The sequence below is a fragment of the Hoplias malabaricus genome, chromosome 7 (assembly GCF_029633855.1).
Source record: "Hoplias malabaricus isolate fHopMal1 chromosome 7, fHopMal1.hap1, whole genome shotgun sequence".
Lineage (NCBI taxonomy): Eukaryota > Metazoa > Chordata > Actinopteri > Characiformes > Erythrinidae > Hoplias > Hoplias malabaricus.
The window spans coordinates 28,095,013-28,116,952 of record NC_089806.1 but is presented as its reverse complement, the minus strand read 5'-3'; the positions used below and the strand labels follow the sequence as shown (position 1 = coordinate 28,116,952).

At 38.5% G+C, this 21,940-nt stretch overlaps 1 protein-coding gene across 4 annotated transcripts in view; it reads right to left on the bottom strand.

Annotated features, from left to right (window-relative positions):
- The window catches only part of tshr (thyroid stimulating hormone receptor), a 132,546-nt gene that overhangs the window by 84,968 nt on the left and 25,638 nt on the right, over nucleotides 1–21,940 (bottom strand). Inside the window, exon 1 of one of the 4 annotated variants that reach the window (XM_066676400.1) lies at nucleotides 10,613–10,723. The exons of the other annotated variants lie outside the window; for them this stretch is intronic. The gene's annotated coding sequence lies outside the window, so the exon portion shown is untranslated. Of the gene's footprint in view, nucleotides 1–10,612; nucleotides 10,724–21,940 lie in introns of those variants that run through there. 4 annotated transcript variants of the gene reach the window in all.

Here is a 21,940-nt window from a genome sequence, read left to right as displayed (position 1 = left end):
AAATTCAAGCTGCATCTAGCGGAGTGCATGTGCATCACTATGTGATTCATGGTGTGTGTCCCGAAAGTCCCCTGTGTACTACATGTAGAGAATTAGGGGTGCTGTAAAAATCGATTCTTTAAATGGATCGAGATTCCTAGTCCTGGCGATTCTGAATCGATTCTAAATGCCCAAAAATGGATTTTTTTGCTGCTCCTAGTCCTAGGAGTACTGCATATTGCATTAGGTGTCCACTTGGCCACTGCAGAACAACGCCGTTTAGGCCACCATACAGCCAGCTAGTTAGCCAACTGCGTTTGGCTGAATGGAGTCCGCTAACATGCAGCAGGAGTAGAGCGTGATTCTGCCCGCCCCGTCGTCACTAAAAGTCAGTGTTTGGGCACAATTTGGTTTCTACAGTGTCCTGGGGAAGAGGGAGCTTGACATGAGCACAGTTGTTTGCAAGGAGGGTAAAATGAAATTGAGGTACTTTGGAAGTACAACAAATGTGGGCCCATTTGGCATGACATCACCCTGAGCTAAAAGAAGTTGAAAAGCGGCCAAAAGCAGCAGACCAGCGAACTCTGGAGCAATGCAACAAATTTAAAGCTAATTCCCCAAGGGCTGTGACAATTTCCTGCTCCATCACCTGCTATATCACAAAAGATTTACAACCATACAGCTCAGATGAAGGAGAGGGGTTTAGGTTTATGGTTAATATGCTGGACCCAAGGTACGTTATAAACTCATGTTGTTGTTTTTTTTGTTTGTTTTTTTTTGTGATAAAGCAGTGCCAGAACTCTACCATGAAACAAAGAATAAAGTGGGAGAAGCTCTCATTAATGCCACTAGAGTAGTACTTACGTGTGAATCCTGGAGCTTGTTTGTCACATTTATGGCACACTTCATTACAAATGACTGGCAGATGAAGTCATGTGCTTTGCAGACACGAGTGATGAGTGAAAGTCACACTGCAGTAAACCTGAATGCCATGTTTAACGCTGTAGCAGACGAATGGGGGCTTAACATCAGACACACATCACGTGTTTTGCCCATTCGTTGAACCTTGCTGCTCAGCAAGCTCTAAAAGTAAACACTGTGGCACGACTTCTAGGATCAGGAGAATCTGTTCATTTTTACACCGAAGCCCACTTGCAAGTCATGTGCTGCAGGACAAACAAAAACTATTGGGAATACCATCACACAAGCTAAATCTGATGTTGTTACAAAATGTAACAGCTGTTAGGAGATGCTTGAAAGATTTCTGGAGCAGCAGCCTGCAATTTGCACTGCCCTCCTTACACTCCAGGTGAGAAAATGTGGACATGCACATGACATTTGCAATGAAACTGACATCACCCATGCTGAAGAAATAGCTATGACTCTCAAGCCTCTGAAAGATGCCACCAATATAATGTCAGAGGACACCACACCAACTCAGTAATTGCATGTTCAACTGCTTCTTGACACACAGGCAGACTTCTGTGATACACCAGTTATCCATGAAGTTTCAACAAAGATTTAGCAAAGAGATACACAAGTGAGCAGAGTAAGACACTTCTGTATACTGCTTCTACCTTAGATCTGAGATTCAAACCACTACCATTTTTCTCACATTATACAAAAATAAGAAATAATATATATATATACACAATAAATAAATAAATAAATAAATATATATATATATATATATATATATATATATATATATATATATATATATATATATTGATATATATATATGATCTACCAGAACCACAACTGAAGAGGAGGTCAAGACAAGAAGTACCTGGAAGTCCCTTCATTGACTCTCTCAGAAGACCCTCTCCAGTGGTGGAGCTTTCATGAGGGAGAGTTTCCTCTACTGTCTAAAATAGCTAAACGCTACCTATGCATCCCTGGCACCAGTGTTGTCACAGAATGAGTGTTTTCTACAGCTGGAGACATTGTGACAGCACAGCGCAGCACACTTACTTCTGACCATGTTGATCAGCTTCTTTTTCTGCAAAAGAATCTAGTCATTACTGATTAACAAAAGTTCTAAATAAAACAATTTGGGTGGTTTATAAATTATGTACAGTTCAGAAGTGTTTTTATGTAGACTTGCACAGGTTTTAAAAGTTTGTTCAATTTACCAAAAATGAATGCACTGGTTAAGTCTGAAATCTGTATATTTAAGGTTACGTTTTGTAAATGTAGCAAATGTTAGAGCAATATAGTTAAAAAGTTGAAGTTTTAATGACTTACAAAATGTAAATGCAGAAATGCACTATGACTTTAAAGTCTGTGTTTTATTTTCAGTTAAAAGTCAATGAACTATGATAGACTGAAGTCTGTTTACTTTTGTAATTTTGAATTATTTCTTTATTGATAGATTTTTTTATTTGCAGCAAAGCAAACCTAATTCTGGTCATTTAAGTTACAGAATTTTATGCACAATCCTAATTTTGGTATTAATATAAAATGATGCAAAACAAATTGATACAGTAAGGAATTTAATATATTGTTTTAAATAAATGTTCTATTTGTTTACATTGTCATCTTTTCATCCTGTCAATCAAATAATTTAAACAAAATTCATAGACCATTTGAATAGAATCGTTCCAGAATAGAAAATCATTTCTGAATCGAACCGTGACCCCAAAAAACGAAATCGAATCGCCAGACACAGAATTTCACACCCCTATAGGGAATAGTGAGTAGTGGGCTATTTCAATGACGCCTATGGTATCAGTGCTCTCTGTAGCCGATACCGACCCACATAACAGGCGACTCCGATCCAGATCCGTTTTTCCTCCGGCAGATCCGCATAGCAATCATCTATGGTTAGCGGATACAATTCAGATCCAGTCCAGGTTTTATTATGTTGCGCCAGCTGCTTTAACAGCGCGCAATATATTGTTCTTCTTAAGTCATATTTCCTTGTCCGCTTAAATAGTCCCGCAGCTTTCGAGCTATCGACTCCATTCCACCTGGAAATCGTGCGTCCTATAGCGACGATGTGGGCTTGTATACAGCTTTCCAATACCCGTACTCGTTTTTTCGCTACACTCGTTTTTCCCCAGTCATTTCTATAAATTTAATTTTCGAACTGCTCTAACTCGGTCAATTTTCAAGCTACGGACACAAGATTTCAGACGGTCGGACCCGGGACCCGTCACTTCTGTTTTCGGACCTCTCGCACTCATTCTTCCCTTAGTATCCCTCCTTGAATATCCCTCCATTCACTTGTATGGAAGACATTTAGAGTGGGTGACATCATAGCCACTCTAGGTTCACTGGCCAAAAACGTTTTTTCACTTTTCAGCCGAACAATTCGCCATAACTTCCTCATACTTTCACTTTCATTTAAATTTTAAATGGTAGAGAAACTTCTCCTTTCTAGCATCTGTAAATTTGAACATTATTGAAAATACGATTTTTGAGTTATTAATTTTTGTTCGGCACTAGGGAGGGTTTTGGCTCCCATAGAGTTCAATGTATTTTTGGAGCGGCTCAGAGTACGGTTTCTAAATTTTTCTCCTGTTTTTAACTCGTCATAACACGGTCAATTCTCGCTCAATTCTAGACTCTCTTGGCGCAACGGTATATGCAGTTAAGCCATTTGGGATATCTTTTCTGAGCTATAAGCATTTGTTCGGAGGCTGGGTACGCTCCCATAGGAATACATTGAAATGAATATGCCTGTCCTTTTTCGATATTCAATTTTTAGCCGAACATTTTGCCATAACTTCCTTATACTTTCACCTACAGACTTCATTTTAATTTCAAATGGTAGAGAAATTTCCCCTTTCTAAAACATGTAGATTTGAAATCATTTGAAAATACGGTTCTGGAGTTATGAAGATTTGTTTGGCAGTAGGACGTTTCGACTCCCATAGAGTTCAATGTATTTTCAGAAAGTACAATTTTCTCAAATTTGGCCTTTTTTAACTCATCTTTACACCAATCATCAATTCTCGCTCAAAGTGAAATTTTTTTTTACACCATCTCGAGCGCCAGACTCTCCTTGTGGCTATGGTATTTTTTGTTCAATTTTGGTTGGGAAAAGTTTTCGAGCTATGGGTCATTTTTTGGAGGGTCCCCCCAGTCGAAATTCATTGAATCGTGAGTCTGTCAGTTGTATTCTGTGAGCATGCGTGTGAGAGAGAGAGAGAGGGGGGAGGGGCAGTGGCAGAGGCAGAGACTGAGGGGGAGAGGTGTGAAGGACACAGGCCGTTAACACTTTAAAGGTCATTTTTATTTCAAGTGGTCATTTTTAAAGGTGGACGTCTCAATAAAATTGTGGGTTTCTTAAGGTGGAATTTTTTACAGTACCACCTTCAAAATATATTAGCTGCCTTTCTACATTTTAACCTCTCTTTCAAGTGGTAATTTTTAAAGGCGGACATCTCCATACAATTGTGGGTCTCTTAAGGCGGATTTTTTCTTAAGGTGATATTTAAAATGTATTGGCATTCTTTTTTTGCTTTTAAGACTCTTTTGGCCTGCGACGTGGACATACAATTGTGGGTTTCTTAAGGTGGAATTTTTAAAAGTGGAATTCAAAATGTATCGTTTTCCATTCACGGCCTATAGCACTCCATAGAGTCCAATGTATACTGCTGTGGGTGAGTGCTCTCTTAACATCCCACTACCAACAGCTTAGCAGTCAACTCCTTCACCATAGCGTCGCCTACTGACCCACGCAGGTTTTCCGTACCGACGACCTCGCTTTAAGTGGGAAAGACGCAGATTGGGGGACGGGGGTTTTGGCGGCGCATCATGACGCGTTTCCTCCTGGTTCTTATTAACTTGGCTTGTCAAATTACTGTTCTTCGAAATCTTCTTCTTATTATTATTATTATTAATTTGGCTTGTCAAAGCCAAATTACTGTTCTTTGAAATCTTATTATTATTATTATTATTAATTTGGCTTCTCGAAGCCAAATTACTGTTCTTCGAAATCTTATTATTATTATTATTAATTTGGCTTGTCAAAGCAAAATTACTGTTCTTCGAAATCTTATTATTAACTTGGCTTGTTAAAGGCAAATTACTGTTCTTCAAAATCTTATTATTATTATTATTAATTTGGCTTGTCAGAGCCAAATTATTGTTCTTCGAAATCTTATTATTATTCTTATTATTATTGGTGATGGTTAGAGTGCGTGACATCATCGTCACTCTAGCTCTGGCCAGGAAAGCCTTTTTTTCAGTTTTCTGCCGAACATTTCACCATAACTTCCTTATACTTTCACCTACAGACTTCATTTAAATTTTAAATGCTAGAGAAATTTCCCCTTTCTCAAACTTGTAAGTATCAGACCATTTGAGAATACCATTTTTGAGTTATGAGTTTTTGTTTGACACTTGGGAGGGTTTTCCTCCCATAGAGCTCAATGTATTTTAAGAGCGGCTCGGCACGCAGATTTTCAAAACTTTGCCTGTATTTAACTCATCATTACACCATCAATTCTCGCTCAAAGTGCAAAAATTTTTACAACATCTTGAGCACCAGACTCTCCTTGTCGCTACGGTATGCTTCGTTCATTTTTGGACCTGGAAAAGTTTTTGAGATATTTGAGGTTTTTTGAAGGGTGCCCCACCGGTCGAAATTCATTGAATCCCGAGTCTGTCAGTTGTGTTCTGTGAGCGTGCGTGTGAGAGACAGACAGAGGGGGGAGGGGCAGAGGCAGAGACTGAGGGGGAGAGCTGTGAAGGACACAGCCAGTCTCTAACACTTTAAAGGTCATTTTTAAGGGAGATGTCTTAATTATCCAGGGTTTCTTAAGGTGGAATTTTTTAAGGTGGCAATCAAAATGTATTGGTGGTCTTTTTAAGGTTTTAAGAGTTATTTGAAGTGGTCATTTATTTAATGTGGAGGTCTAATTTAAATTGGAATTTTTTTAAAGTGGAATTTTTTTAAGGTGGAATTTTTTAAAATTTCACCTTTCTAACACCTATAAATATGAAATCATTTCACGGTACAGATTTTGAGTTGAGTGTTTGTTCCGCAGTAGAGAGTGTCCCAGGCCCCCATAGACATCAGTATATTTCTTGACTGGGTACCCACACTTTTCTTTAAAATGTTTGTGTGTTTTTACATTGCCATAACACCAACAATTCTTGCTCAATCTACACAGTTCCTGCACCAAATCAATTGCTACATGGTTAATTTTCATACAGGAATAACAGCATATCTCACTGACTTAAGGAAGTCACAGATAAAGGTGGATTGATTCTTAAGGTGGAATTTAAAATTCCAGCAGCAGTTTATTGAACAAAGTAGTCTAATGAAAGTCTTTTTAAGATGGTAGGGTCTTTTTAAGGTGACCATTTATTTGCCAAAGTCATCTACTTAATGTGGAAGTCTAAATATAAAGGCTGTTTTTTTAAGGTGGAATTTTTCAAGGTGTTCTGCAAAATGTAATGGGAATCTTTTTTAATGTGGTATTTATTCTTATGTGACAGTTTCTATAAATTTTAACGTCATAGCTATTAACCAGCATATAAGATAATGTGGCAACGATATTAGTAATACGTGACAAGCCAAATTCAAAGTTCATTCACGAACTTTCCCCCTCTAGTTATTATTATTATTATTCTATTCGCAAAATGTAAAATGCTACTCCTCCTAGGGTTTTCATGCTACAACCGCGAAACTTCACACGGTCATAGATCCTATGCCAACTCGGGTTGCTTGTGCTTTTTGGAGCGATCCGACTTACGGATTCCGGAATACGAGCTTCCAAAGTGGGAATTTTTCCCATAGGATTGCATTGGCCAAAATTTCAACCTGCTCTAACTCGGTCAATTTTGAAGCTACGGACACGGGATTTCAGACGGTCGGACCTGGGTCCACCGAGACCCACCACGTCGAACATCAGACCTCTCGCACTCATCCGTTCCGTTTAATCACTCCTTCAATATCCCTCCATTCACTTGAATGGGAGATGGTTAGAGTGCGTGACATCATCGTCACTCTGGCTCTGGCCAGGAAAGCCTTTTTTTCAGTTTTCAGCCGAACATTTCCCCATAACTTCCTTATACTTTCACCTAGAGACTTCATTCAAATTTTAAATGGTAGGGAAATTTCCACTTTCTAGCCCCTGTTGAGAACATTTGAAAATACGGTTTTTGAGTTATGAATTTTTGTTCGGCACTAGGGAGGGTTTTGGCTCCCATAGAGTTCAATGTATTTTTAGAGCGGCTCAGAGTGCCGTTTCTAAATTGTTCTCCTGTTTTTAACTCGTCATAACATGCTCAATTCTTACTTTATCTGCATATTTTTATACCATATTGATCCCCAGACTCTCCATGTCGCAACGGTATACACGGTTAAGTGATGTGGGGAAATATTTCCGAGCTATAAGCATTTGTTCGGAGGGTGGGTACGCTCCCATAAGAACCCATTCAAATTATTTTTTTTTCTTTTTCAATTTTCTGCCGAACATTTCACCATAACTTCCTTATACGTTCACCTACAGACTTCATTTAAATTTTAAATGCTAGAGAAATTTCCCCTTTCTCAAACTTGTAAGTATCAGACCATTTGAGAATACCGTTTTTGAGTTATTAATTTTTGTTTGACACTTGGGAGGGTTTTCCTCCCATAGAACTCAATGTATTTTAAGAGCGGCTCGCGGTTAAAACTTTGACCGTTTTTAACTCGTCATTACACCATCAATTCTCGCTCAAAGTGCAAAAATTTTTACACCATCTCGAGCACCAGACTCTCCTTGTCGCTACGGTATGCTTTGTTCATTTTTGGACCTGGAAAAGTTTTTGAGATATTTGAGGTTTTTTGGAGGGTGCCCCACCGGTCGAAATTCATTGAATCCCGAGTCTGTCAGTTGTGTTCTGTGAGCGTGCGTGTGAGAGAGAGACAGAGGGGGGAGGGGCAGAGGCAGAGACTGAGGGGGAGAGCTGTGAAGGACATAGCCAGTCTCTAACACTTTAAAGGTTTCTTAAGGTGGTACTTTTTAGAATACCTCATTCACAATATACTGGCTGTCTTTTCAACATTTTAAGCTTTATTTCAAGTGGTCATTTTTAAAGGTGGACGTCTCAATACAATTCTGGGTTTCTTAAGGTGGAATCGTTTTTAAAGCTGGAATTCAAAGTATATCGTTTTTCATTCACGCCCTACGGAGCTCCATAGAGTCCAATGTAAACTGCTGTGGGAGAGTGTTCTCTTAACATCCCACTACCAACAGCTTAGCAGTCAACTCCTTCACCATAGCGTCGCCTAGTGACCCACGCAGGTTTTCCGTACCGTCAACATTGCTGTAAGCGGGAATGACGCGGATCGGGGGAAGGGGTTTCGGTGGCGCAACATCTCGCGTTTCCTCCTGGAAATGCAGACCTCTAGTTTCTGATTGTAATCTCTGACGTGTCACTGATTGTAATCTCTGACGTGTCACTGACGTGGCTCTTTTGACTCGGCTCTTCATAAAGAGCTGGTTCTTTTGGCTCCTAAATGGCTCTTTGTTTTACCACTTATTTCCACTGGTACAGAACAATATTACCTACATTTAACATGACTATATGGACAAAATATTATTGTTCAATATTAAAAATAATAGTGTTGCAATGGCCAATTGTTTTTATGGCTGTCTTATAATAACTCACTGATTGCACTCACACATTCAACTGTATAAATAACTGGATTTTTATTTAAACACCTTAAGCAGTCTTGTTTGAGTCTTAGTTCAGGTAAACCCATCTGGTGCTGTGTGGATTTAAGTTTTTCTGTGGCTATTGTGCTCTTGTGGAAGTATTTAACAATAACTTTCACTTTATCTATAGTTAGTTTCATCACCTTGAGGGCCTCTCTGACTATTATGTTGATGGTGTGAGCAAGGCAAGGGAGATGTGTCCATTTCATTATTCTAATGGCTTTGGTAATGTTTGCTGCACTGTCAGTAACACAGCAAACAATTTTGCTTTCAATGTCCCACTCATTTGCTACTTGTCTCAGTTCATCTGCCAAGTTCTCAGATGTGTGTCTGTCACTTAGCTCAAAGCAGTCCAAAAGGTATGCCACCATTTTATAATCTTCAATGAAGTGACACGTCACAGACATGAATGATGTGGTGGTGCTGGATTAAGAGCTTCTGAGTAACCTTTAAATCCCCTCTCCTCTACAATTGAAAAGGATTGGAAATCTTGTGCAATCATTATGGCCAACTTTTCATCAATTTTGGCTCGTCTTGCTGGTGTCAATGTATTTGTCACAAAATGGTTTATGGAGCTCTGTGCTGCTGTTCGTTGACATGTACCTGATGGTGCAGATGTTGGAACAGGTGTTGGCATGCTAGCCAACTGCTGGATGTATCGTTCTCAAATGTCTGTGAAGATTGTTAGTGGAGCCTACTCAAAAAGATATTTTGGTCTTGCAAATGAGACATTCTGCCATTGCGTTATCATGATTTTTAAAGTGCAGCCAAATACTGCTTCTTTTCCTTTTGGTCATTTTTCTCCCTCCGGCTCTCCCTTTTCACTTTCCTCCTGTTTGCCATGTGCGAGCACTGCATACACCACCAAGCAGGGAGGGGAGGGGTGGATGCCACTCACCTCTCCCCTCCCTGCTTGGTGGTATAACCATTCACTGATTGGTACCTTTGCTTGTTCTCGGATTGATTGAATTACAAGCCTTAGAAAAAAAATGGCTCGGTCTTGGACGGGAACCGGCTCTCATTGTTCACTTACAAGAGCTCGCTCTTTGAACTGGTTCGTTCGCAACTGACACATCACTACCTCCAGCGCTACTGCAGCCCCTTCAGTTCTGTTAGACTTCAGGTGAGTAACAGTCGGGTTTTTCTTAATTTTTAGTTTATAATCGCCGTTCACTCATCAAGTCTCATCAAATAAAAGTGACGAGCCACTTTTAAAATACTTTGTAAATACTGCATAGCGGAGTCAGTGATAATTAATTATTATTTGATTAATAATTAAATATTTAATTTGTTTGATCATGTTCCATGTTTGGGAACCATTAAGTAATATGGTCCAATTTTAGTTTGGACATATAGGTCGTCATGTTGGATTGCTTTACATATTATATAGCAGGATTAGCTATAATTAATTATATACACTACCGTTGTATGCTTTGCTGAACCTGTGTGTGCTTTTAGGTCCTTTACACCTTTATTTGCTACACAAAACATGGGAATTTCTTTTTTACTTCATCCGAGAAATTACAATTACGTTTCGGCATAGCTGCTCGAGATGACGGTGGGTACATGAGCTTCACCTGGCGTAAACAAGGACTACTGACGTGCAGAATGACCAATTAAATGTTTACAGAGAAGGTTATCGACCAATAACAGTAGCTCTACAGTCAGACCATTCGATCCGAAGATTTTAGGCTACTTCGCCACTCCCCCTTCTCACTCAAGCGAACCAAACAAAGTAGAGGAGGGTGGGACAAGTTTGTGAACGAAACGCTTCTTGAAATTCTTTGTATTCTATGATAAATACCCATTTCTGAGTGACAGCAAATTTCAGCAACTTGTGCTGAAGGAACAGAAAAAGACGGTTCTAAACTGTTTAGAAATACAGCTGGTGCTAACAGGCACTTGTGGTTTAGCACAACACAGAAGATTTTTCAGGCTCAACACACACATATTTAGAGAATAAAGCCATATACCTGTGAGCAGCACAAAGTCGAGTGAAGGATTTTCTGAGAATTTTTATCTGTTTACAACTTTCTTTCTCTCTCTTTTAACCGAAACTCAGTGCTAAACTTACAACTGCAGTGGGTTACCGGGCTTGTGTTTTTCTCCACCTGTTTTCAGACCGTGATATCAGCAGTCATTGAGCTCCCACAGCGCCCCCTCCCTGTGACTCTCTTAAATGCACAAGAACATTTTAGTCGACTTTTAAAGACACAACTTTGACATACCACACACGTGAAAAATACCGGCCTCATTTTGAGCTGCCGTCCACATTTTTAAATACTGTCGTATCGTTATACCACCCAACCCTAATGCTAATAAACATTAACCATTTGGAAATGTCATAAAATATTGTGCAAACTGCACAGAATGTGTCACATCTTGGCACTTTCTTGTTTGTTTTCCCCTTCCATGTGGCTCTGTCTGTTTGTTGTTATTCCTATCTTCCCCCTCGTTCCACTCTAGCTCCACCTTTGTTCCGCCTCCTTGTCATTGTCCTTTGTTATCTGTGTCAGGTGTTTCTTGTTAGTTCGTATATTTAAGTCCTCTTCCCTCACTTCCTGGGATCGGTCATTTGTGTTGTGTTGTTGTTTTGCACTGTTCAAGTCAAGTCGTGTCGTTTTGTTCTGTTTCCCAGTTGTATTGTATTGTTATTGTAGTCTGCGTTTCTCTAGCTCGCTTCTCGTTTCTCGCTCGTTCTTTGTATTGTTTCCTTCCTTCTCCCTGTAAAGTCGTGCCGTAGTCCTTCATACTCATTTATTATTGTAGTGTTGTTTCGTGCTCTTTCCTATGTTTATAAGTAATGTTATTTCGTGTTTCTCGTCAAGTTCGTTTTGTTGTGTTATCTCTTTATTATCTGTGTTGTAGCGAGTGTGTCCGCCTCCGTAAGTCCACTCTTTACGCCCCCCGTGACAGAATGCAAATGGCCTAATTAAAGCAAGGTAACAATGAAAATGTGTTTTGTTTTGTTTTTTTATTTTAAAACAGTTGTCATTCTGTATGCCCAAAAATATTTAAACAATAAACACAAGGTACACACCACATTGTCATCAGTGTCTAAAAAGACATTCTATCTGTGATAAATTGATTAAACATGGTGGTTAAAAACAAATTCAATCCGATGCTTACAAGATTAATGTCGACTGATGGAGCAGACAAAGTAAAGGTCAGTATTCTGCAGTGGTGGACAGAAGCATAATTTTTTTTCTTTTCATTTATCTGTAATTTACTGGAGTATTTCCATTTTGGGCATCTAATATCTTACCTTTTTACTCTACTACATTATGAAAATCTGCCGTTCCGTTTGGTTTATGTGTGGGTAAAACTGTAATGCCTGAACACATCTATCAGCTCCGCACAGCTCTCCGCTTGGCACCATTGCCAGGAGACGGACGGATACAGTTGGAAACAGAGCACTAAAACAAGCAAACCCTAAGTTTCTCCACCTGAAACCAAGAAATAAGAAAGGCAGACTTTTTATTTGAACTGTGTGCGTTTCTGAGACTGTAAGTAATAAATTGTTTCAGTTCTTAGAACCATTAGGAATTAACAAAATGATTTGTACTGTTTAGGTAGAGTCAGCAATGACTACTATTCATTCATATTACATGGTTTACGGATCTGTAGATGTAATTAATCACCCAAACCGAGGGTAAGAATAAGTTGCAGGTTTATTTATCAGTGCTTGACAATTTACAGTATAAATTAACACAACACTTGAAGCGAAGTCAAAACCAGAAATATTCCAAAACTTCAAAATAAGTACAGCAAATTCCAAAAAGCAAATCCAAAAAAACAAAACCGAGTATCAGGCAAAAACTCAGAAAAACTAAATGCGTATTTAAGAAACAGATGGCTCAGAATTGCAGAAACAGCTTGAAAACATGGTGGTCGGTAGTCAATATATTATTTGCTAGGATGTGGATTTTTTAGTTATTGTTATCGGTCTGATATTGGAATAGTAACCGATATTGCAGCCTTTTTTGTACTTGCGCATATGCACTGACACCTGTAAATGCACAACTGTGTTTCACAGTTTCTTCAGAGAATTGTTTCTGGGATTAAATTTCTCTGACACTCAGTAAATATCAGATACGCTTAGGACATGCACACACATAGCTGTGTAATCACACATACACACAGCAGGTTAAACAACAGAAAGATACTCTTAACCACCATCACAGTGCAGAAGCCCTTCTTATATAAAACACATGAAAATACATAGAGTCATTCAGTGTCTGAATTTCTTACTGAAACACAATGCTCAAATTGCTTTGAGCCACTTTATGCTGCTCTCTCCCTCACTCTCCAAAACAAACCCAGTGCTGCACTAATTAGTGCCCCTCTAGAAACCATTCATGCTGGACCAGCTGTAAATCTTTGATAAAAATATAAGTGAACAACAACTAAAAAAACCTTTAATATAAAATTAAGAAGTACAGACATGTAAAGAAAGGTTTTTTTTCTACAACCACCCATGAAAAAAAAAATATTTGTTTTGCTTTAATCTAATGAGAATTTCTTTAATTACAAAAGAGAAAATTATCGAAATAATATCAGTATTGGCTACTCCAAGGTGCTAATTATCAGTTATCGGCCCAAAAAATTCTAAATTGGTGCATCCCTACTAAATATGGGTATTAGCCATATGCTGATAAACTAGACTTAAATGGTAGAAGCTAACAGCTTTCAGACTATAAAATAATTCACCTTTACCTCATCTGAGAAGTCTGACTGCAATGACTGTGTGTAGTCAGGTTTTAGTCTAAAGAGTCCAGCAATATGTACCTTGCATACAAGTATTTTATTGTCTTTGTTTTGGGCGATATCATTAGTATAAAATCAGCCCAAACTCCCTCAAGGGTGTGCTGCAGCGAAGGAAAACACTACAGATTTTCCACACCATGTGGAGTAGAAATTAATCTGTTTTCCTCCTGATTCCTTGGGTCCTGACAAATCAAAAAGTTACATAGAATTACTAAGTTCTGCCCATTTTGATTATTTATTTATTTTTTTGCTATTTGCTATTTTTTGCACAAAATCACCTTTGTGTACTAGTCTGAGGAATTTCGTCCAATTTTCTTGGGCTTGGTGTCAAAACTTTTGCAGGAGTCTGAATGTAAATAATTACCAAACAAATGTGGGAATATTGATTTAAGATGGCCCACATATGCAAATTAACCTTTTCAGATTGAATTCAAATTTCAGATTCTACTTAGTGACATGATTTTGAGGTAGCATGGCAAAGATGGTGCAAAAATTCACATGGGGGCACTGCAAGGTGGGTCAGACTGTTTGGCGTGCTGCTTCTCTGGGCAATGCTATAAGTGGAAAATTAAGGACAACATGATACGGGCAAAATTGTAACCATCATCGGCCAATAAGCTTTCAGCAGCTGTCTTTAACAAGGTCCAATCATCATGAAACCTGAATAGTTTCATCCCTGGGGGCACTTCCTAATTGCATAAACATCTTCATAACGATAGCCACTAGGGGGCGCAATGACGAGAGATTATGGGATATCTTAACAATAATTAAATGTATTGACAAGCAATTTGATTCTCTGTATATCCTGCATAGGGCCTCACAATTTTTTAAATTACAAGTATTGTCAAAAGATTCACCAGAAATGCATTGAGGTCGGTATCTCCTACACCCTGAGGTTTAGAAACTAAATCTTTTTTTTTTTCCTTGTCTCAAGACACACTAATGTGCAATTTGGATAATTTCGCTCCACCCACTTCGATTTTGAGCTAATTTGAAAAACTTAATTTTGTAAATGAGTCCATGAATTTTCATCCATTTCTCTTGAGCTTGGTGCCAAAACTTTCACAAGTCTGAACCAAAGGAATTATCAAAAAAAAAAAACGTTGGAATTTCGATTCAAGATGGCTACCATATGCAAACCTCTTTGGCTTATCGCATGGTTTACTTGAACATCTGTAACTCCTTCATACTTTACTCAAATGGGTTCAAATTTCAGATTCTAGGGACATGATTTTAAATGTAGCACTTCAAAAATTGCATGGCAATTCATGTAGGGGGCGCTGTAAATGCTTAAAGTTTATATCCACCACCAGATGGCTTGGGTTGATAGATTGGGTTGAGACGCTACTCATCTGCACAGGTCAAATGTCATAACATGAACATGAATATGTATCATAATTGAGAACAGCGCTCACCAGACAAACTAAGTAAAGGTGTTTTGATAAACGATTTCTTTTAAAGTTTTCTTAGTCACTGTGTAAATATGACACATAATTCATTAGTACTCGTGAAGCCTCACTGTCCCAAGTTACTTATGGCCTCTTTATGCTGATTTTTGCTTACACCCACACTTCAACTGATATTACAAATATGAACTTTTATCTTGGTAATTTGAGTATTTTTATGTATTTCTATCCACATGGAGCAAACTTCTAAAATCAGCCTCATTGATGCCTTGTTAGGCCTAATAGGCTTGTGTTCCCTAAGGCCTCATTATACAGATTCTTGCTTCACTTGAAACCTTTCCCAGTGTAAACATTGTTCTAGGTACATTAACTCTTTGAGATGTATTTAATGTTCATGTGAAAGCTTGGACATTAGGCCTATTGCTTCCAAATAGCCTATGATGCAACAACCTTGCAGCTATATTTAGTGTCCTAGCATGTAGTGCAGAGACCCTATTGTTATTCTCCATTAGACCTTTCCCTTTGACCTTGCCTCTAAGGGTTTCATCCGAAGGCTTTAATCCTTGGGATTTAATATTTTCCTTTTTTTTATTTTTGTTGTATTAAATATATTATGTGTAAATACTATTTTTCCGAGACTCATCAGAAACAAGTATTTTGTTGTTAGACCATTTTATGTATTTATTTATTTATAGGGTCCCATTACTTATCCCGTTTTTTTTTTTTATTATTATTAAAAGCAGACTAAAAGCCCAAACACTACAACATAAATGCAATGCAGCTGGATACTGAAGTGAAGTGTTTACGTCATAATTATATTGCTATATTGTACCAAGACCAATGTAAAGGCAAACACTGAAAATGTTATTTATTTGCCCATTTTTCAAACAGATTGAAATACATATAATTACATCTTTATCTTTCTATTTCTGATATTTGTGTGTAAAACTGTAAAATGTGTGGTTCAATAAGAAAAAAATAATTTGCACCAATGTAGGGCAGAGAAATTAACCAATGAACCTAGATCCAAATTAAAAAGAAAAATATATATTAACAAACAGTAATAATAAAGATCTCTCTTTCTCTCTGAGAAACCTTGCATCCTTTGAAGAGGGCTTTTCTTATTTGCCTCATTTACATAAGTAAGGGTAGCTAATAGTCCACTAATGGCCTGCAAGAAGAGGGGGTCTTGTCCTCAGGTTCTGAAAATTTCAGCATTTTCTAGTATTAATTGTGTGACTTCAGTAATTGCAGGGCTTTAATGCTTATCGTGTCAGAAAATGTATAAACACATAAAAACATTAAAATTTCTTACCCATAGACTACAGACTTTAGTGAGTACAACTCTGATATACTTGGGCACATCATATTTTTTGCACATGACATTTTTTGCTAATTTTCTATGAATTAATAAAAAAAATGGTGCTGGTCATAAAATTAGAATATCCTGAAAAAGTTGATTTATTTCAGCATTTCCATTCAAAAAGTGAGACTTGTATATTCCTCTCATTCATTACACACAGACAGATATATTTCAAGTGTTTATTTCTTTTAATTTGATTCTACCTGACAACTAATGAAAACCCCAAATTAAGTATCTCAGAAAATTAGAATGTTACTTACGACAATAAAGAAAAAAAAAGGATTTTTAGAAAAGCTGGCCAACTGAAAAGTCTGAACATGAAAAGTAAGAGCATGTACAGCACTCAATACTTAGTCGGGGCTCCTTTTGCCTGAATTACTGCAGCAATGCGATGTGGCATGGAGTCGATCAGTCTTTGGCACTGCTCAGGTGTTATGAGAGCCCAGGTTGTTCTGATAATGGCTTTCAGCTCTTCTGCATTGTTGGGTTTGGCGCATTGTTGGGTTTGGCCCATACATTTTCTGTTGGGTTAAGGTCAGGCGAGTTTGCTGGCCAATTAAGGACAGGGATACCACAGTCCTTAAACCAGGTACTGGTAGCTTTGGCACTGTGTGCACGTGCTAAGTCCTGTTGGAAAATAAAATCTACATCTCCATAAAGTTGGTCAGCAGCAGGATGCATGAAGTGCTCTAAAACTTCCTGGTAGACCGCTGCGTTGACCTTGGATGTCAGAAAACAAAGTGGACAAACACCAGCAGATGACACGGCACCCCAAATCATCACTGATTGTGGAAACTTTACACTGGACCTCAAGCAATGTGGAATCTGTGCCTCTCCTCTCTTCTTCCAGACTCTGGGACCTTGATTTCCAAAGGAAATCCAAAATGTGTTTTCATCAGAAAACATAACTTTGGACCACTCAGCAACAGTCCAGTCCTTTTTGGAAGCGAGACACTTCTGACGCTGTCTCTAGTTCAAGAGTGACTTGACACCAGGAGAGCGACAGCTGAAACCCATGTCTTGCATACGTTTGTGCATGGTGGTTCTTAAAGCACTTACTCCAGCTGCAGTCCAGTCTTTGTGAATTACCCCCACATTTTTGAATGGCTTTTGTTTCACAATCCTCTCCAGGGTGTGGTTATTCCTATTGCTTGTACACTTTTTTCTACCACATCTTTTCCTTCCCTTTGACTCTCTATTAATGTGCTTGGACACAGCTTTGTGAACAGCCAGCCTCTTTAGCAATCACCTTTTGTGTCTTGCCATGCTTGTGTAAGGTGTCAGTGGTCGACTTTTGGACAACTGTCAGGTCAGCAGTCTTCCCCATGATTTTGTAGCCTACAGAACTAGACTGAGAGAGCATTTAAAGGCCTAATTTTCTGAGATACTGAATTTGGGGTTTTCATTAGTTGTCTGTTATAATCATCAAATTAAAAGAAATAAACACTTGAAATATATCAGTCTGCATGTAATGAATGCTGCAGCACGCCTGGTTTTCAACCAGCCAAAAAGAGCACATTCGCACATTCAGCACATTCAATGCTCTGTCCTTCAGAGTATTCACTGGCTCTGCTCCCATCTACCTCAATAGACTCTTAAAACCATATGTTAGCGCCCGCCCTCTCCGTTCCTCAAAGGAGCGCCAAATAACACGGCCAACCCCCCGGTCTGTGTGTAATGAATGAGTATAATATACACTTTTCAAATCTCACTTTTTGAATGGAATTACTGAAATAAATCAACTGTTATATTATAGTCTAATTTTATGACCAGCATCTGTAGTTGTGTATGTATACAGTAATAATAAAGTGAATAATTTATGACTTGCATGAATTAAAATGTATAATGCAGAAATAAAAAGTCATTTTAACATTGCTACTGGAGTATTAAATCACTGTGTGCATTCACTGTCCAATATGTTATACACACACACCTTGTTAGTCCACTTTGTAGATGTAAGGCCACAAGTTTGCATAGTGTGTGTTCGTCATCCTCTAGTCCTTCATAAGTGGACACAGGGTCGATGTCAGCTGGATATTTTTTGGACAATTCTCAGTCTAGCCCTGACACTAAGAGATTTAAAAACTCCACCACCCAAAACATACATGCTCTTTGGGGGTGTTGACCATCGCCATTGATAAAAGGGGTGAAAGGGAGCAATCAAAAGTATGTCAAGCAAGAGTCTTTAACAATAGAACTACAGCGTTCCTGTGGTTAATGGACAGTACATGTGCAAACAAGTGTTCATTATAATATGCTATGATCCTTTTTATTACTCAGTAGAGAGATGAATCCTGACTAGGTGTGGGTGATGTAATATCAGTTACGATAATACCGGTATGTTTTTTAATTAGATAAGACTTTTGTCATATCGCGATACTCTACCATAAGCGTGAGCTTCTGACATAGGCTCGTGAACTGAGACTTCAGCTCATGCTAAAGCTGGGGGATATATCGATACATTCCTTAGTATTTTCTACAAGATTTTGAAAATGATCATATTCGTTATATCAAGTATGCCAAGGACACGCACGTTTCCATCTGAGTACATTTAAAAAAAAAGTACACAAATGTCCCATTCAGCTCCGTTTTTCTCTCTCTCTCGCACACCTAACTAGGTATGAGCCTACCCACACAAACAGAAACACACGAGTTGTTCTGCCATTGTTTTTGTATGCCGTTGGAGCAGTTCTCAGCACATTTATCACGCACACTCTGGTCTACCTCTGCCTCAGCTGGAGGGAGGGGCAGATACTCCACGGCTCCCAAACAGAGAATCCGCTTTTCACTGGTCGTCACTTTTATTTAGCCAATCAGCAGCTAGACTTAGCTGCCATCATTTAGTGCTGCAGCAAATGGAGCCACAGTCCCGCCTACAGGGGTTTGTTGGTTTTGTGACAACCCTGCAAGAAACAGGTCAGTGCTTATAAAATAATAATAACTAGAGCCGCTAGCGGCTATCTGCGGGTTCAAGCACTAACTGGCTTAATATGGCAGTAAAGTCAAATCTGAAAAATCCTGTAGTATGAATTGATTGGGAGAGGATGTATTGACATTTGTGGCTATGGCAAAATTGTTAGACATTGAGCCATTGTCATGAAATGTCATTAGAATGTCATGAAAAAGTTGATTTATTTCCGCAATTCTATTCAAAGAGTTAAACTTGTATATTATACTCATTCATTACTTGACATTACAGACTGATATATGTCAAGTGTTTATTTCTCTTAATTTGATGATTATAAATGACAATTTATAATTTGAATTTTGTGAAAAGGTTCAATATTGAAGACAACTGGTGTGACACTCTAATCAGTGAATTAACTCAAAACACCTGCATAGGCCTTTAAATGGTCTCTCAGTCTAGTTCTGTAGGCTCCACAATCATGGGGAAGACTGCTGACTTGACAGTTGTCCAAAAGATGACCATTGACACCTTACACCAGCAGAGCAAGACACAAATGGCCATTGCTAAAAATGCTGGCTGTTCACAAAGCTCTGTGTCCAAGCACATTAATAGAGAGGAGAAGGGAAGGAAAAGATGTGGTAGAGGATTGTTAAATAAAACCCATTCACAAATGTCAGGGAGATTCTCAAAGACTGGACTGCAGCTGGAGTCAGCGCTTCAAGAACCACCACGCACAGATGTATGCAAGACATGGGTTTCAGCGTCGCATTCCTTGTGTGAACCCACTCTTGAACAAGAGACAGCATCAGAATCGTGTGGCTTGGGCCAGTGTAAAGTTTCCACAGTTAGTGATGGTTTGGGTTGACATGTCATCTGCTCGAGTTGGTCCACTGTGTTTTCTGAGGGCCAAGATCAATGCAGCCTTCTACCAGGATGTTTTAGGGCATTTCATGCTTCCTGCTCTGACCAACTTTATGGAGATGCAGGTTTCATTTTCCAACAGGACTTGGGACTTGCACACAGTGCCAAAGCTACCAGTACCTGGTTTAAGGACCATGGTCTCACTGTTCTTAATTGGCCAACAAACTCGCCTGACCTTAACCCCATTGAAAATCTACAGGGTATTGTGAAGAGTAAGATGCAATACACCAGACCCAACAATGCAGAAGAGCTGAAGGCCACTATCAGAGCAACCTGTGCTCTGGACGGGCTCTGGACTATAGAGTAGTTATATATAAATCTAAAATATTTAAATGCAGGAGGCGGTGTGGGGGAGGAGGTTGCCTCACACTACAGCCAATCAGAGTGCAGCTCTTGCCTTTTAACATGTCAGGCATTAAATGGGACACTGTACTCTGTGAGAAACAAGTATAAACATCAGAAACTCAGTACATCAGAATAAAACACACAATAACAAAGGGTATTTTCTGACTGGTGAGGGTAAATGGCCACTTGAAGAGGTATAGGAGACTTCATAATTTTTAATTATGATAAATATTCATATTCATATGGTATGACCATTAACCTTTGCAGGTGAATAGGATCTTAAACTCCATATAGATCAACAAAACAATATTTAGTTTTGTAGTTCTATCTGGTGGTGAAAGAATTTACTACTGTAACATAGTGTTGTTAAGCAGTTACAGTCTTTCATGTTAGAACTGTTTAAGGGAGTACTACTCTATGGATATCCTAACATGGACAAATGTGGTATCAGTGGAATCCTAAAGATCTGGCATATAATAATTATCAATAAAATGTTGAACTTTCATCACTATGTGGCTTACAGGCCCCTCCAAATAATAGAGATCCAGCATGAATTCTAGAAATCACAAATGCACCTATAACTCAAAAAAGCTTTCCCCAAAAATTTCAAAACTGCACATGCTTGATCAGTATGAGGATCAGATGACATGATTAAATTGTGGTGCCACTGCAATCCTAGATGGCACTATAACACAAAAAAGCTAATTTTATCAGTTATTGTCCAATTGTAGCGCCCCCTTTTGGTGGATTGGAGTCATATTGTATATGCTTCTTCATAGTAAGGCCCTACATACGTATGTCAAATTTAGTCTTGATTGGGCTTAATTTGTTTGAGTTACAGCTGAAATAATGTTTAAAGCTCCACACACTTGGATTTATTGATTTATTACAACAAAAGTTTGTCCAAATGTTGAACATTTTTGATAATTATTGACCTACAGGCTCTGCAGATTCTAACAAGGTCAATTATTTGGGAATAGAGCAAAATTCCACGGACTAGTTCGAAAAAGTTCAATTTTAAACAACTGACGATTGAGAAAATACAATGCATTTTTTGACAACACTTGCAACTATAAAGTTGTGAGGCCCTCTGCAGAGTATACAGAGAAGTAAACTGCATGTCGATACGCTTAATTTTCGCTGAGAAATATCATATTTTCTTGATTTAGTGCCTCCTAGTGGCTATCGTTACGAACATTTTTATGCACTTAGGGAGGGCTCCCAGGAACATACCAGTCAAATCCCATGATGATTGGAACTTGTTAAGGTAGTCAAACAGGTGCTAACATCTGATTGGCCGATGACGATCACAAATTTGCCCGAATCTAATTGTCCTTAATTTTCCACTTATAGCCTTGCCCACAGAAGCAGCATGCCAAACGGCGGTCCGATCCGCCTTGTGGATGATGAGATATAAACTTGTAGCATTTACAGCGCCCCCTATATGAATATTGGCTCCTCATTTGACATGCTTCCTCAGGAAGCATACTTCCTCTGGAAGTAGAATATGAAATTTGAACACATTGGAGTAAAGTATGAAATTGTTATAAATTTGTAAGTAAAACATACGATAAGCCAAAGAAGTTCATTT